The following is a 16,379-nucleotide window of genomic DNA, read 5'->3' on the forward strand; positions in this document are numbered from 1 at the left end:
AAGAAGCAGCAACCAATACAACAATCTAACTCTGTTGCGGTGACCATAGAATGGGAAAATTTTGATTAAGGTAAGGCTTTTAGATTTACAACCAAAATGATTCACACACATTAAGAATGTATTAGTGAGTCATCATGTGATTGTGAATTGTTTTTTCTTAAAAGAAATGACTAATCTCTCATTCTAAGACTGCAAGTTAGACTAACGTGTAGTTCACATTATTTTCTGGACATCTACTTGCACCTTTTAATGTGTTGTAAAGGTGTTTAATGGTAGGTGTAAAAAAAAGTGAAGTAAAAACTGACTTGAAAAGCAAAATTGACTAGTGTTCCTGCCGGTTGACCTAAGCGTCTTTCTGCGTCTCTGTTAACCTCACATCCAAGGACCTTCTGTTCCTGCGTTCCCTTCCTCCGATGGAATCACCTGAAAAGAAAGAGACAGAGGGCGTCCTCGCGGTCGTTTGCACTCCGACGGTCAAGTCAGTCTCTCGGGCAATGAAACACCAAACTCTAACTCTGAGATCACTGTGTGTGTTCTCTCTCACTGTGTTACTTCTCTTAGAAATGCGTAACGCGTACTAACAAAAGCGTGCCTTGTTATGTTTGTGATTACCCTTATATACCTTTCAGTGTCCCTGCCCTTCTGGCTTAACTGTGACTTAAGCATTCTGTAGGCGCACCTTCACGACACTATCAACCAGTCTTAGGGCCATCTTAGTGCGTAAGGTTGCCCTACCGAAGCGCATCTGGTGGGATGACCACTTGGGCACCAACTCATGTGCCCAATATCTGGGGTCATCCATCCTAGGCGTTCCCTGCCCCAATCACGTGCCATGCATGCAGATCACCACTGGGACATTACCCTTATGAGTCGTCTCTTTCCTAGTTGCTCTTTGATGGTGGTGCATACTACCGCATTCCCTACACCCCATGCACGGATCCCTCGTGATCTGGGCCTTTCTATGCTGGTAACTGGGATGTGGCTTGAAAATCACCTTTTTGGTCCATCTTTACTATTGAGGTGCCGAGGCCCGAGGCCTCCACGCCCTGCCTTGACGCCGCCCCCTCCTCGGCTCCCCTTACCCGTGATCCTAACGAGACTCCTCTCTGTCCTGCTGATCTTTCCAGTGGACCCTGTTAGAATGGATGGCTTTAAACTAGAGGGGGGTGAATGGTTTAAAGAGAGATTTCGAAAACTTTTAAGTCAAGAATGAAATTATCTCAAGAAACAATTGATAAGGAATCCAGTTTGCCAAAACAAAAAGCAAAAACAACAGCACCAGAAAAACAATCGGTTGTTTATACCAGTTTGCAAATATCAAAACTGAATTTAAAGAGATTAAGGATAGAGAGAATTCACACAGATGTTTATACTGGTTCACTCTAAACCCAGAGCTACATCCAGTCTTCTCAGAAACCACTGAGGAATTCCACTAAGCAATCAAACCTAGATCACTTACAACACAACCAAGAAAGTGACCTTGATCCCCTCAAGACACACACTTCTCTTGGCCAACACACCAACACTAAGAATGCTGATCTTGATCCCCTCAAGAACACACATCACTTCTCAGCAAACACACAAACAAACTTGTTCAACAGAATACAAGGATTACACTTGTTACAGAAGTAAATCTGAAATCAATACAAGCAGAAATCCTATCTCACACTCTTTGATCAATCTCAATCTCTAAGCAATCTCAACTCTTTGAAAAACTCAAAACTTATGTTAAAAATCTTATTACTCAAATCTATTTTTCTGAATTTATTCAAAGATGTTTGTTATCAAATCTTAACAAACTTATTCATTGCATTTAAAGATTGGTCAAAGCATTAAAGACTAGAGCGTAAACAGTTAGAAAAACATTTAATGCTCAGTCAAAGCTAAAACAGTTTTTATGTTATGGTACCAAAACAAACAATCGGTTGTTTCCTCGAATCAATCGGTTCTTTTGGTTTTAACAGCTCAACCATTTGAAAAACAGTTTTCAATCTTTTCTAAAAACATCTAAGTATAAAACAATTGGTTGTTTCGACAAAACAATCAGTTGTTTTTCACTTAGTTTGAAAAACACTTTTTCTTTTAAAAGATTGAGAATACCTATGCTTTGGATTCAATCTAGAGTGGATTACAAAACTCAAACTACCCCAGATCCTAACTAAGACAGCTCAGCAACAACAAGCATAGCCAAGCCTTCAACATCCTTCAAAGGGTTTGGATTCTTCAAAGCTTGAACACCACTTGGTTCAACAGACCCAACTTTCGGGGTCCCACTTTGACTTTTGGTCAACGCCCGAGTCCGAGGACCGGTCGGTACAACTAGGAACTTTAAGAATGGATGACTGGTGTTTCATTCTTTATTTTCTTAGAATTAATGTCATTTACAGGTAACTTTTCTACCATATTTTATAGTATTAATTAACTTATTTCAAAAACTCCATTCATTCTCTCTTGTTATTTCTCTATCTTTATTTTAGAAATAAATTGTATTATATATAAATACAATTTCTAATTTGTTTTAATACTTGCAATGTGAAGCATTAGTTGGTAGTTTATTCTTACATTAATTTTTTTCTTTTGCATTAATTTGTGATTGGATGAACTTGTTGGTTATATTTTTCTTTTTCTCTTTTTAGGCATAACCAAATTTATAATGGAAGGCTAAATAATGTCCACTTTTAGCAGATGATCATGACTACTGGATTAAATTAGGATATTTGTTCTCTTGACAGATTGCACTATGGTGATCTTTAAGGTATGGATAAATTAAAAAGGGTAACGAGTATAGGTAAATTTCAGATTTTTTTTTATTACACACTTTGTTGGTTTCTTGACGATTTTTTAGCCTTTTTTTATTGTAGTGTGATAGGAGTAGTTTTGGGTCATTCTACTATTTTTCATCATTCTACTAGATCCATATGATATGTTAATATAGGTGACATATCTACAGAGGAAATACTTCAAGATAAAAGCACTAACTTTTCTAAAGGTAAGGGCAAAGTTGTATTAAAGTCTGCACAAGAAGATAACCTCAAACTAGGAAGCTACTCGCAAAAGACAAGCTCTTGATAAAAATGATGAAGCAAAGCCTGTAAACGGTGACTCTACTTCTGAGGTATACTGATGGAAACTGCTTTAGAAATCAGTTTTGCATTAGAACTCAAATAATTGCTAGTAGTTTAGATTTTTGTCTTTGATACAACTAGTGTATTGGTGTCTTTGCATGTTATTTGGAGACTTGTCTTTGGGTGAAGGCAATTTTCCACTGGTTTGTATCATTTCTTCCATTTCAATAAACTTTTATATCTTCAACTAACTTAAACAATATAATTGCTTAAAAATTATATTTTATCAAAAAATAATCCTAGCCCACTACAAAAAAATGTGTAAAAAGTGGCGGTTTTAATATGGCGGTTATTAATAACTGCCACAAATTTCAGTATAATACGTCATTTCATTAACCGCCATAATTATCTTTCAAATTATGTCATTTTTAACTGTCATAATTTTCTTTCTGAAAACTTGTTTTATTCCTTTATTCCTATATTCACATTTTTAACTTGATTTAAAATAATTTTTTTTTTTAAAAGTTAAGAAAATAATTTTTTTTTTTAATTTCATTTTGAAAATCATAGTGAACCCTAACTCTAATGCTTTCACTCTCGTCCTTCTCTCTGCCTCACACTCACATGAACCCTAGCGCTCGCTGCCTCACACGAACCCTAACGCTCGCTGCCTCACACAAACCCTAGCGATGTCTGCCTCACATGAACCCTAGTGCTCGCTGCTTCCACACGAACCTAGCGCTCTCTGCCTCACACGAACCTTAGCGTTCGCTACTTCCACACGAACCTAGCGCTCTCTGCCTCACATGAACCCTTGTGATGTCTGCCTCACATGAACCCTAACGCTCTCTGCCTCCATACGAACCCTAGCGCTCTCTACCTCACAAAACCCTACTCTCTCTGCCTCTACACGGAACCAATTTGAAGGTAATTAAATGCTCGCGCGTTCTCTTATCAATGCCGACCATCGGCTTTGTTTGATGTTTAGGATTTGTCATGTGATTCTATTTGTGTATTTCATTATGTGTTTCATCTTTTTACTAGGTAGCTAAAAAGTTATGACAGAGGCGGTAGGGGAGAAAGAGTTTCCTGACTCGAGTTCTGATTTTCGAGCAATTAAAGCAAGTTATCACAGAGGCAGGTGAGAGAATTCTAAAACTCATTTTGAGTTCTAAGAAAATGCAATATCTCTTTCAAATGCAAAATTAGAGCAGCCTAAAATTCCAAGGTATAATTCTCTGCTGGTAATTTGAGTGAATGAACAGAAAAGATAGTTGAAAGCTGAATTGAAAAACATATTGAACAGACAAAGTTTCTGTTAAAACCCCATTAAGTCGATTGCTAAAAGAATAAGTAACGCGAAACATTTGGCTTCCCCAAGTGGCTATCATCATCAAATCATATTTTTTTTCCGTAGTTCTTGAATGAATCATTAATATAGAGATAAGATGATGTAATATCTTGTAGATTTTTATTTTCAAAAAATAAAATGCAGTTTGATAGTATTAACAAACCTGGAATTCTGCTGGATGGAAGTGGTGCAAATCCTGACCAAAGCTTACATATCTTTTGATGGTGGATGGTATGTTCGTGATTGAAAACTTGAATAGGTAATGCATTGACTACACAAATTTTTCCTGTCCTTAATTGTTGTTAGCCTAATTAAGAGTTGGTTACTATTGAGAATACTGGTTGATATCAAGATGCTCTTCATTAATTTCCCTTTTCTCTTGACCATGTATGTCCATGATGTATTTGTTTATCTATGTATATTTTAGCCGAAAAGAGGGATAATCCATTGTCTGTACAACAAACAACACATTTTAGTTCTTATGGACATAATTGGGTAAGGTTGTCTTGTTGAATAATGCATATATACCGATGCTTGGTTTATTCTAATCCTTGAGCTATTTTAGATTGAGTTGCGATAGTTATGTGTATTGATAGTTGCATATTGTATAGGAACTACCAAGTGTGATGAATGAGTGAGAAAGAGAGAAAGCCTATTGACAGAACAATACTGTAGGACAATATTTACATCAATTCAAGCCATTTTGTCTTGTAAGTTATCGATCAAGATTCAGGGAGATAACTGTTTCAATAGCTAAGGCGTACGTTGTCACAGTTTCAATTGTTAAGCCAGTTGGGTTGTTATTGTGTGAATAGGCAGTGACTACCAAGGCCTACTTTAATACTAACTTGAGATTATTGACTTTTAGAAATAAGGCTTGAGTGTATATTTTGACTCAACAATTTGTATATGCAGAAAAAAGGTCTGAATAGATGTGCACAGGACGGGAGAAAATTCCACTACCTATGTCACCCTATGGTGGATCCAAAATCCTGGACCAGCAGGACCGAACAAAAAAATTAATCACTCTTATATAGGTTGCAACTGCCCACCGTAAAATGTATCAAAACCCGCTTTTTATGACACTTATTAGTTAGATTCAACAAAAGTGAACTTTATGAAAACATACTGATAATACTTTCATATACCTACCTACTAGTATGTTTCCTGAATGTTGTTATTCAGCATGAAGTTTATTATCAAACAAGAGAGTGTATGTGCTCTGCATAGTTTTTAAATAAAATTAAAAGAAGAGCTGGGAGAAAAAAGTTAGCTCCAATGTACTGTCCAACCAATAGGTGGTGTCGGGTGGACAATTTTTATATTAGAATAGATAGCACAATACAAAGAAAGTATTTGTTATAATAGTATAATAAAAAAAATAGGATAGTAAAATGAAATTTATAAATGCCTTTGGTAAAAGAAGATAATACCTTCGAAAATATAGGAGTGTATTCAGTTTCCCCATACCGACAGAAAGTTAAGTATACTGAATATGAAAATTAGGATGGGGCATGGGAATTTAACGCAGTGACTACACTAGGTTTGTGGTGGTGAATAAAGCTTAATTGACTCTCGGGATTTGGCTTGTGTTTGTTGTTAAAGCATGAATTGTGTCTTGTACGAATATAGATATATCTAATGCCATTCACATACTAAAAAATTAGTAAGTAACTAGTACTAGCACAATCTAATAACATTACTAAAAGACTCATAAAACTGTAAGAATAATAATTATATTTTAAAATGAAGTTATTTTTTAATTTTGTTGGGGTTTCTTTTTTCATTACTTTCTGTCTTCACTTGGGAATAAAGTGAATGGGGGTGCTTATTGCACCTAGATAGGGCACTTGACCATTTGATTAAGAAGGCAGTTTCAATTAGGAAGCATCTGGAGAGGAATAGAAAGGACAAGGACTCCAAGTTTAGGTTGATTCTCGTGGAGCGCAGAATCCACCGTCTTGCTCGTTATTACAAGAAGACTAGCTCCTACCTATTTGGAAGTAGTAAGTGTCTTCAAACCCCTCACCTATTTGTTGCACTGATCACCATTTTGATTAATGATTGCTTTGATTTGAATTGATCTGCTAGTATATGTTTGCAACAATTAATTATTAAAACACTGTCTGAAGATTATTAAAAATGCGTTCTCTTATGTTTTTCTAGTTCATTCACACTCTCTGTTCTCTTTCCTTTCTCTCTCTTTCTGGCACACACATTCTCTCTTAATACATTCGCATAACAACCTTAGATAGAATCAAGAAGGTTCTCCATGGCAACAAGCTTACCGACGAAGAAGTCCAAACACTAGCCAAAAAAGATACAACATGACAACAATTTCTTACTCTTTGTCAGATTTATAACTTAGATCAAATCTGCTAGTGTTTTTTCCCTTTTCTCTATTTCTTTGATCTGCTTTAAAACTTTATAACCTTAGGAATTTTTGTGAATTGAAGTAAACTAATTGAGGAAAGTGTTAGAATTTGTGTAGGGCTACAATGTAGTTGGTAATAGAGATGGTAACATTTGGTAGGAAAATAGGTAGTGGTAATTGATTAGATTCTCGTGGGCATGTGTGATTGTGACACCTTCCCATATCATGATGATGCAGAGTAACCGTATGAGTGGGAAAAAGAAGCAGAGTAACAGTACTTATGGTAGTTTGTCATTTCTTCCAGATTCTATGGATTATAATGTACATTTGAATATTCTTACCCTACTCTTTTAATACAAGCTATCAATATAGTGTGTAAGGTGATTATTGTATTTTATGCACTAATCTGAATCATTTTGTGAATCAGGACTTCTTTGGATTAATTAGGAGTCATAACAAGGACAAGAATTGCTCTTGTGGCAGCATCCATAAGAAGTACATTAAATTAATTAGAATGGAAGAATGATTTTGGTGTTTATAGGGAGAGACCATGCAAGCTGCCAATGCCAAGAAGCCATGCACAACTACAAGTAAAGCAACAAAACCAAAGTCAAGCCCACTCAAGGATCCTCAAAATGTTGCTGCCAAGGTTTGCTTAATTACTTCAAACCTAAGTTAAATTATGTATGTCGCATATATGTTCCATGTTTTGATTGCAAATTAAGAAAACTTAAATATAAGCTCAATGCTGATAGAATGTTTGTACGAGTGTATCACATAACAGAAGAGAGAGAATAAGTGAGCGACTTAAGACACTCCAAGAACTGGTCCCTAACGGCTCCAAGGTAGATTTTTCAAACTAGTTTGAAATGCTGCATTCTTTTGCATTTCCTTTGCAACAATATCTAGGATTATGATTTAATTCCATTGATGGATTATTATTGTTATGATGAATGACAGTTAATGAACATAAAATTTCTCTATTACTATTATAATACTAACAATAATTAATATTTATTTTTAATTTTAATTCCAATTCTTTGCTATATTTTAAAGTATTTTTGAAAGATTATTTTTTAAAGTGACTAATTTATCCTTTAATTTTTTTTTTATTTGTTTCAATTTATTCCTTATAACAAATTAGTTTGCAGGTCCACTGGCCTTTGAAAACGAGGAATACAATGGGAGCTTACCTAATTTGAAATTGAAACGACAAAGGTTGAGTATGCATACATGTCTAGACCCTTACCTGTTACCTGAATTAGATATATTAATATATAACACTGATTTCATTTGCTATGTAGTTATTCCATCTACAACTTTCTTTGTTGCAAGCTTCACTTTCCTCCTATTTTAAATAATTAATTTGTCACATGTTATTTTTTCTTTCTCTCTTTTCTAAAATAATTCATTTATTTTTTAAAATTTGAAAATTAACTCTAAACATATTTTAATTAATTTCAGGCATCGGATGATGGAAGTCGTACTTCATCACTGAACCAGAATATTATTGGATCAAGTGGAGGCAACAAGACAAATTAGAATTAGGACTATGACATTAGTTGTAATATATTCAAATAAAATTTACATTTTGACAATTTAATTTAATTGTTTTTTGGATTAGTTTGACATTATAAACTTTGTTATCTTAATGAATGAATAAAATCATTTCTTATTATTATATTTATCAATTTTAATTATATTATGAGGTATAATTTTATTATAAAATTAATTTATCTTATAATTTAATTATATTATGAAATTTAATTGCGTACTGAAATTTAATTATAATATAAAATTAAATAATATTATGAAATCAAATTATAAAACGAAATTAAATTAATGATTATAAATATTAAAATTTAAATTAAATTCATATTATATCGTATTAAGTGGCGGTTAAAACTGCCACTATTTACGTTAGAATTGGTGTACCCAGTTTTAAAATTACGACATTTATAACTGACGTCAATTACACGCTTAAAACCGCCACTTTATACAATGCATAATATGGCGTCTGCTACAACGGTTCTTAATTGACCGCCACATTAAATTTTGTGGCGGCAAGAATTCTGGCGGTATGCGGTACCACCACAGACGTATAATGCGGCAGTTAAAAACGCCAGTTTTTACGAAAATAACCGCCACATTATACACGTTATTTTGTAGTGGCCATTGAGTTAATGAAACCAATTTTCTTTATCATTGATTAAAATTGTATTAGAAATTATATCAAGGTACATTAATAATATATTTAATAAAAGAAAGGTTACTTTCAATCTTTAATTAGGGTCCTGAAGATGCTGCATAATAACATACCCAACTTTTCAATGCACTATTCCTCTAATCAAAGTTCTATTATGAATTATTTAGTTAATGTGATTAGTTCTAACTAAGATCTTGCGCCATGCACCAGAAAAAACAATTCATTTCCAAACTCAATTCTTTAGGTGAGTGCAGTAAATACATTGGACATTAAGAATCAAGCCTAAATCTTTATGTTTATTATTCTAACATCTTTTAGAATATTAATGAATAAGATGAATGAATTAGTAAGTAATATGTATTTTTTATATCAATATAATTAGTTTGTATTAATATGAAATTATGTTAATCATACACTACACATTTTCTGCATTAATAATTATACCTATATAATATTATGAAACCCTAGAAATTAAATAAAAAAAAGTTGAACGACAATAGTGTATTAGTGTTTCGTGGTAGAAGGAGAACACACGGTCTAAGAAAATCGTTAGCTATTTTGGTTCAACATTTTTATTATTTGTCACCTACTTTTTTATATATGCACCTCCTAGAGTAAAGGGGTTCGAAAACCACCAGGAATAACGGGGGTTTCAAAACCTTCGGGAATACCGGGAGTTTCAAAACTGTCGGAAATAACTGGGGTTTCAAAATCGTCGAGAATAACACGAGTTTCAAAATCATTGGGAATAACGGGGATTTCAAAGAACCGCCATAAAGTAATTATTTTCCAGGGGTTAACTGCCGATAATCCATTAGTGACGTTGGATCTATTAGGGTTGCCTCGGTGGAGCATCCTCAGACGAATGGTCAGGTTGAGTCTGCCAATAGAGTCTTGCTCAAAGGTTTGAAAAGGAGGTTGGAGAAAGCTAAGGGGACCTGGGCGGAAGAGGTGCCTCGAATCTTGTAGGCCTACCACACCACTCCTCAATCCACCATGAAGGAGACGCCCTTCAGTTTGGTGTATGGGTCAGATGCCATGATGCCCGCGGAGATCCAGGAGAGCTCGCTGCGATTCCAGAACTTCGTGATAGAAGAATCTAACAAAGGGAAGAAGGTAAACCTAGACCTACTCGACGAGGTGCGAGAGCAAGCACGTGTCAAAGCCGAAGCTTTGAAGAGAAGGGTGGAGCTGAAGCAAAAGTTTAAGCTGAGACATCGACAGTTCTAGGTCACCAACTTAGTAATGCGAAAGGCTCATCCTTATCAGCTGGAAAATAAGTTATCTCCCAAATGGACTGGTCTATTTCGTGTGGTGGAGGTGCTCGGACGTGGAACAGGGCTAACCACAAGTTTTATTTCAGTTGATATATTTTATCAATGTTTTTTGAACAATTCGCATAACTAAGGAGGCACTATTTTTCCCTTACGAGGGTTTTTTGATGAGGTCGCCCAATGTAGAACTCTTCTTGAAAAATGAGTTACCAAAATTATTTGTTGGCACACGATAAGACGACTTGCTGGTGAATTATCTGAGTAAGCGCCATGTGTGTATAACTAGTCACGAGAATATTAAATGAGGCAACCTATTTCCTTGGTAATGTCTTGAGGTCTGTACAATTCAAATGGGGAAGCCTCTTCTCAGTAAGATTTTGAGCCCAGTCACCCAAAATTGGCTTAAGGCTGTTTGATTAAGGGCAGGTAAGCCAACCTACCTCAACATCGAAGAGTTGACTCGGTGTAAGCCAACACCCAAGTTAGAAATACTAAAGTGAAAGAAATTATACCCTTTGGAAAGATTCCAAGATTAGGTGTCTCGAAGCCTGCATAATTCAGATGGGATAACCTCTTCTCAGTAAGACTCTGAGTCTAGGCGTCCAAAATTGGCTCAAGACAGTTTAACAGCTGAGGGCAGGTAGTTGACCTACCTCAGCATCGAAGAGTTGACTTGGTTTGCAAGCCAACACCCGAGTCAGATACTATTAGTAAAAAGTTAACTCAGTAAGATTCCAAGTTCAGGCAATCCGAAGTTTTGATTGTCTGAGGCTAGATAGGACGCCCTTTTCTTGGTAAGATTCCAAGTCTAAGTGTTCTGAAGTTCACGGTGAATCAGAAGGGGCGATTCTCTCTAAGTAAGATTCTGAGTTCATGTGCCCTAAATCACGTCTAGCTATAACTATGATTGTTTGACTTAAGTTAGGGAAGACCACCTGTCTTGGTAAGACTTTGAGAGCAGGCGCCCTGAGTATGTACTATAAGGGGAGACGACCTTGTCTTAGTAAGATTCTGAGTTCAGGTGTCCTAAAGCTTTGTTTTCCATAACTAGGATTGTTCGGCTTAAGCTCGGGAAGATTACCTGTCTTGGTAAGACTCTAAGTTCAGGCACCCTAAGTATCCACCATGAGGTAGTACGCTCTCTTCTCAGTAAGATTCTGAGCCCAGATGTACTAAGCCGTGATTAGCTAAGAATGTGTAGCTAAAGACATGTAAGGTGACCTCACTTGGTCATAATACCCGAGTAGGCGACATGGGGAAATTGTTTATATATGGTCAGGTAATGCGACCCACCTTGGCGTTGGTGAAACCACCCGAGCTTGGGCGCTCTATAGGAAGAGCTAAGGTTAAACCTGTGGGGTAGCAGTGCACCATGAAGGTGTAAAGAGTAGACTTGGTATGTAAGCAAACACCCAAGTCAGATAATCAAGGCAAAGAAAGGTAATTACTTAAGAGTAGACTTGGTGTGGAGATTAGCACCCAAGTCAGATACTCAAGTCATCCTCAATGTTGGGGAAGTTTGCGCTCAGAAAACGGGTGGTTTTTCTAAGCATGCGGGTCCTATTCAACAAGATTGAGAGGCTTGATCCTTTCTCACATGATCAATTAATGCTCGAGCGAGTAAGACGTTCTTCACGACCAGGGGGTATGAGTCAACCACAGGTTAGCTCTACTAGAGCATTGTGATTTCCCATACTTGGTTGGTGCATTACGTTGTTTAGGTAGTTGGTTATATTACTACTAGATGATAAGTTTATACTAGTCGTTTTTCATCCAAGCATGCATTGTTAATATACTAGTTGAGGTGTGCCGAAACTAAAAGAGTTAAATAAGTAAATTAATATGCTAATACATACAAAATATTAGAAAGTTAAAAATTGTTCAGAAGGCCACGAAAGGCGATTGGTTACAAGAAATGCTACTTATCTACAAGCTACCCGTCCACCACTGTCTTGCCTAAGACGAGTTGGGAGAAGTCCATCCCAAGATAGATTCTTGAGGCTTGGGCAACAACGTCTTCAAAGGCTGCCATGTATGAGTTAGCAGCGTTGTCGGTGAGGGCTTCCCTTTCTTTCACCAGCTCCTCACCCTTCGGAACCAACTCTTCATCCTTCTGAGCCAACTCCTCCTTTAGCCTCTCCACCTCAGCTTGGAGCCTCACGTTCTTGTCAAATAATTCTAAGGCTTCCATGGACTTCTTAGTAAGGAGAGCCTTAGCTTCTTGTTGTGACCGTTGGAGTTCTTCATGAAGCTTTGACGTTTCTTGCTTGAGGCCTCCAACTTGCTGCAGGAGCTCGGTGACCTCATGGGATTTCTTCTCAGCTGACCCTTTCCACTCCCTCAGTTGGGAGATAGCTAGGCAGTTTGTAGCTAGAGCCTGCCCCAGCTGCCTCACAGCCTGCTCCACCAAGTGATCTTTCTCAAGGTCAGACAACTTTTCCTTGGTCTTGATGGGCAGTAAGACCTTCTCAAGGAAGGAAGGGGAATCCAAGTTAGGATCCCACAACCCTTCCTCCTGAGTTCTTGTGCCCTCACCTTCCTGCACCACTACCATGTCACGAGGAGGAGGTGGGCTTGGTTGAGAATCCTGCTGCAAAGGAGCACGCCCATCTAAGACGAAGAGCTCGGAGGGTTCAGTGGTGATCTTTCGTCTCCTTTTGAAGATCGGCCCAGAAAGGTCTCTTCATCGTCAACAGGAGATGGGGCGGCATCAACAACAACTTTTAGCTTAAGGTCCTCTGTGGGGAGTGCTTGGGCAGCCGCCTTCATCTTTTTGGCTCTTGCTGCCAAGTCCTTCTTGTTGAGCTCACCCAACATACCGTCTGCAAGAAAAACAAGGGAAGTTCAACAAAGAAATAAGAAAGTTAGCATCGGTAAGAGTAAAAGAAGGAAAGATACCAATGTACGCTTTTAGTCCCCCTGGGGAGAACTCTTGACTTATGAAGGTGGTCGTATCAAAAACCACCTTTAGGTTGGAGAAGAAATGGCACACTTCCTCGTCCCACTGTGGCATGCTCTTCAGGCATCGAGCACCCTGGAAGGTCGGTTTCTGGGTCCAGTATAAGGGGAACCCATCTAGAAGAGTTGGGTCCCTCTTGTTGCAGCGCACCTTCAAAAACTTGCCTTTGAAGCCTTTATACGACTGCTGGAAGAGCGACAACATGCTCTCCGAGCCACTCCATTGAATGAAACCCACAATTGGTGGCCCAAACACTTGGCCTCAAAGAAATATAAGAAGACTTCCATAGATGGAAAAAGGCCAAAATGTGTGCAAAGAATGGAGAAACCTCGAACAAATGCCCAGCTATTTGGATGTAGTTGGGCTGGGGCAACGTTGATTTCAGTAAGGTGCTCTTTTTCAAAAGTATACAAGGATAAGCGAAGGAGAATCTGAGGACTCATCAGTAGTGATAAATACAGTAGTATAAAAATAGCAAAATGGACCATCAGGGTCTGAGGACTCATCACAACAAACTGGCTCGTCCTCTCTACATGGCACTAACTTAGGGCCTCTATCATTTTCCCTACCAAGAATACACTTCTTGGGGCGTTTGCTTTTCATGTAAATCACTACTTGCTCATGGGAGGTGTATATGGAGGTTTCCTCTATAAGGTTCTCAGGTGCCCAGGAGTACATGGTTTGGTAATCTATCATACAGAGTATCTAGAATAGAAAACAACAAGCAAATGTAGACACACATTCAGGAAATGAAAACAACATGCATTTCAGATTCAAGAAAAACAATGAAACTAGCAGGAATAACAATCAGCATAATCATAAAAGAATGAATACAAAACAGTCTCAGCCCAGGCGATATGATCATAATGAAAGCGTCAATCAGACAATGATGCCAGTACATAGTCATGAGTTGAGTGGAAGGAGGTAACTGTGTTCAGAGAGCGAGTCGAGGCGAGGAGGTTTCCCAGGTTGAGGAAGGAGGTGCAGAGAGTCTAAGATAGGCGCGAAAGCTTCGTAAAGGAGAAATGAAATAGTGAGAAATGTTGAGGATTTTTGAACGTTAAGTAAAACGATGTTGGGAAGACAAGCGACAATTCCTTCCAACCGTTGATGAAAGGCCACGTGTATGCTCGCGATGGAGTATGGTGAGATGTCATCTCAGAGACGCTTCAAGCTTCACGCCACACCCGCCACTACGAGAAGGACACGTAAGCCACCAAGGGCGTGCAAGTAGTCCTTTGGCTGAAGTAAGCTCAGCTCGAGACTGGAGGGCTTGTGTACTGGACCAGAGCGCTCAGAACTCAGCACTCGGTGGTCGGACCTCGGCACCTGTCACAGATAGATCAACTCTGCTCTTGGGCTAAGATAGCGGGCAATGTGATTAGGCCACAAGTGTATGTATAAGTCCATTTTTGTATAATTAATCATTCATGCATAAGGCCTAGGCAGCTGGTGAGGGGTAATTATGGACCTAGGGGTGCGCTTAGTGTGCATAACTTAAGTAAATACTTTCATTTAAACCCAAGCCCATGTGTGCTAGAACATGTAAGGGTTATGTTGCATGTATGATGAAAAGGAGCATAGCGCCACGTTGAGGGTGCCTACGTAAACAGACTGGACCCCTGATGTTGTACATTAGTTGGTACGCTGGTGGTTATTCTGTTATTATTTTATGCACTCCCTGGAGGACAGATTTTGTTCTGTTGTAGCACCATGAGAGTGTGCCCCTGAATAAAATATTTTCCTGTTGAGTATGCTTTCAGTTGAGATTAGATTCTTATGATAGAAAGTTGTTACAAGAGGTAAGCTATAAAAGGGGCTTGAGATCCCAGGTTAAGATACACTGTTTCTAAGACTGAAACTTGTTACTTCTTGATTCTTATAAGCCTTGTACTGACTTGATGATCAAAGTGCAATCAATAGGTAGGGACCCCTCTGTTTCAACGGAGCCACGTTCTAGAGCAGCAAGAGATAAGACGAATTCGTGAAGAGACAGACGGAGCTAGAACTCATCATCAAAGTAAATCGACGAGCAAGTCAACCGGAAGAAACATATTCAAATTGGATTGTTTATGAATTTTTAATAAAGTTATTCTTTATATATACATTTTTATGCTAAAGATTTATTTCATTAGCTTACTTTTTGTGTGTTACTTATATGGTAACCTCTTTGCTGAAAAAAAAAAAAAAAAAAACTTGTATAGTAACCTATTATAATTGTACTATGTATATATGCATATATAGTGCAAGTGCAAGAGCATATTTGAAAGCTAATAAAATTTTGTTTTTATCTTTTCTTTTTTTAAATATATATATATATATATATATATTTATTTATTTATTGTATATTTAAGTTGTCTTTTGAAATATAGTGTGCTTTGTATATGCTCTCTTTTAGTTTATAGTATAGTGGATAGTTTCCTTGGTGTTACATCCTAACTTATAGTGAGCAAAATAAAATCTATAATTCTCATAGTGATAAGAGGAAAGTATATTTCCAAATATTCATTACATATAAACATTCACCTAAGAAAAAATGTTCTCTAAAGAGAATACGAGTAACTATTTTTTTTTTTTTAGGAAGTTGGATGTAACTAGGTTCAAACTTATGTAACTTAATTTTGAATATATGAAAGACTTACTTCAGTTATATTGTTGTTCTTTATACTTTATACTTGTATTGATTTGATCCGATCCATGTTTACTTGTTCAATTGAATGTCACTTGATTGAAATTAATTCTAGAAATAGAATAATTAGACATCATTAAAAGTTCTTGATTTATAAAGTGGGTTGATTAATTATAACTGAAAGGATTGAAATTATTATTAATCAACTTAGGCTCAATTGCTCCAGAAATGAAAATTTAAATAATTTAATGAGTTTTTGATATGGTTGATATTTATATAAGATAAGCTTATTTTTAAGTTATTTAGAAGAGGGATGTTTTGTGAGATTCGATCCTAATATCTTCGTATCATATTATATCACATCCTTTCAGTAGTTTGATTTATTTTGCTTTATTATCTTTGATTTTAAAAGTTGAGTAGAATATTTACATACACCTTTAAATTAATAAACAAATGTTTTTTTAACTATTGTATTAATTATTTGGATTAAGTTCATTTTATTTTTTTATTAATAAAAAGTA

The 16,379-nt window shown here is 36.8% G+C and overlaps 1 long non-coding RNA gene across 5 annotated transcripts; it reads left to right on the forward strand.

Moving 5' to 3' along the window:
• Window positions 1-3,630: 3,630 nt before the first annotated feature.
• Window positions 3,631-8,473, forward strand: LOC137829736 (uncharacterized). 5 transcript variants are annotated; one of them, XR_011084068.1, is made up of 8 exons: window positions 3,631-3,992; window positions 4,110-4,206; window positions 4,561-4,675; window positions 5,332-6,422; window positions 7,218-7,439; window positions 7,575-7,635; window positions 7,942-8,008; window positions 8,255-8,473. It is a non-coding gene; the product is annotated as an uncharacterized lncRNA (long non-coding RNA). The 5 variants fall into 5 exon arrangements; XR_011084069.1 differs by lacking the exon at window positions 7,575-7,635 and having other exon boundaries at window positions 7,935-8,008; XR_011084066.1 differs by lacking the exon at window positions 7,575-7,635 and having other exon boundaries at window positions 3,632-3,992.
• Window positions 8,474-16,379: the final 7,906 nt, after the last annotated feature.

Source organism: Phaseolus vulgaris, chromosome 7, assembly GCF_000499845.2.
Source record: "Phaseolus vulgaris cultivar G19833 chromosome 7, P. vulgaris v2.0, whole genome shotgun sequence".
In the NCBI taxonomy this organism is placed as follows: Eukaryota; Viridiplantae; Streptophyta; class Magnoliopsida; order Fabales; family Fabaceae; genus Phaseolus; species Phaseolus vulgaris.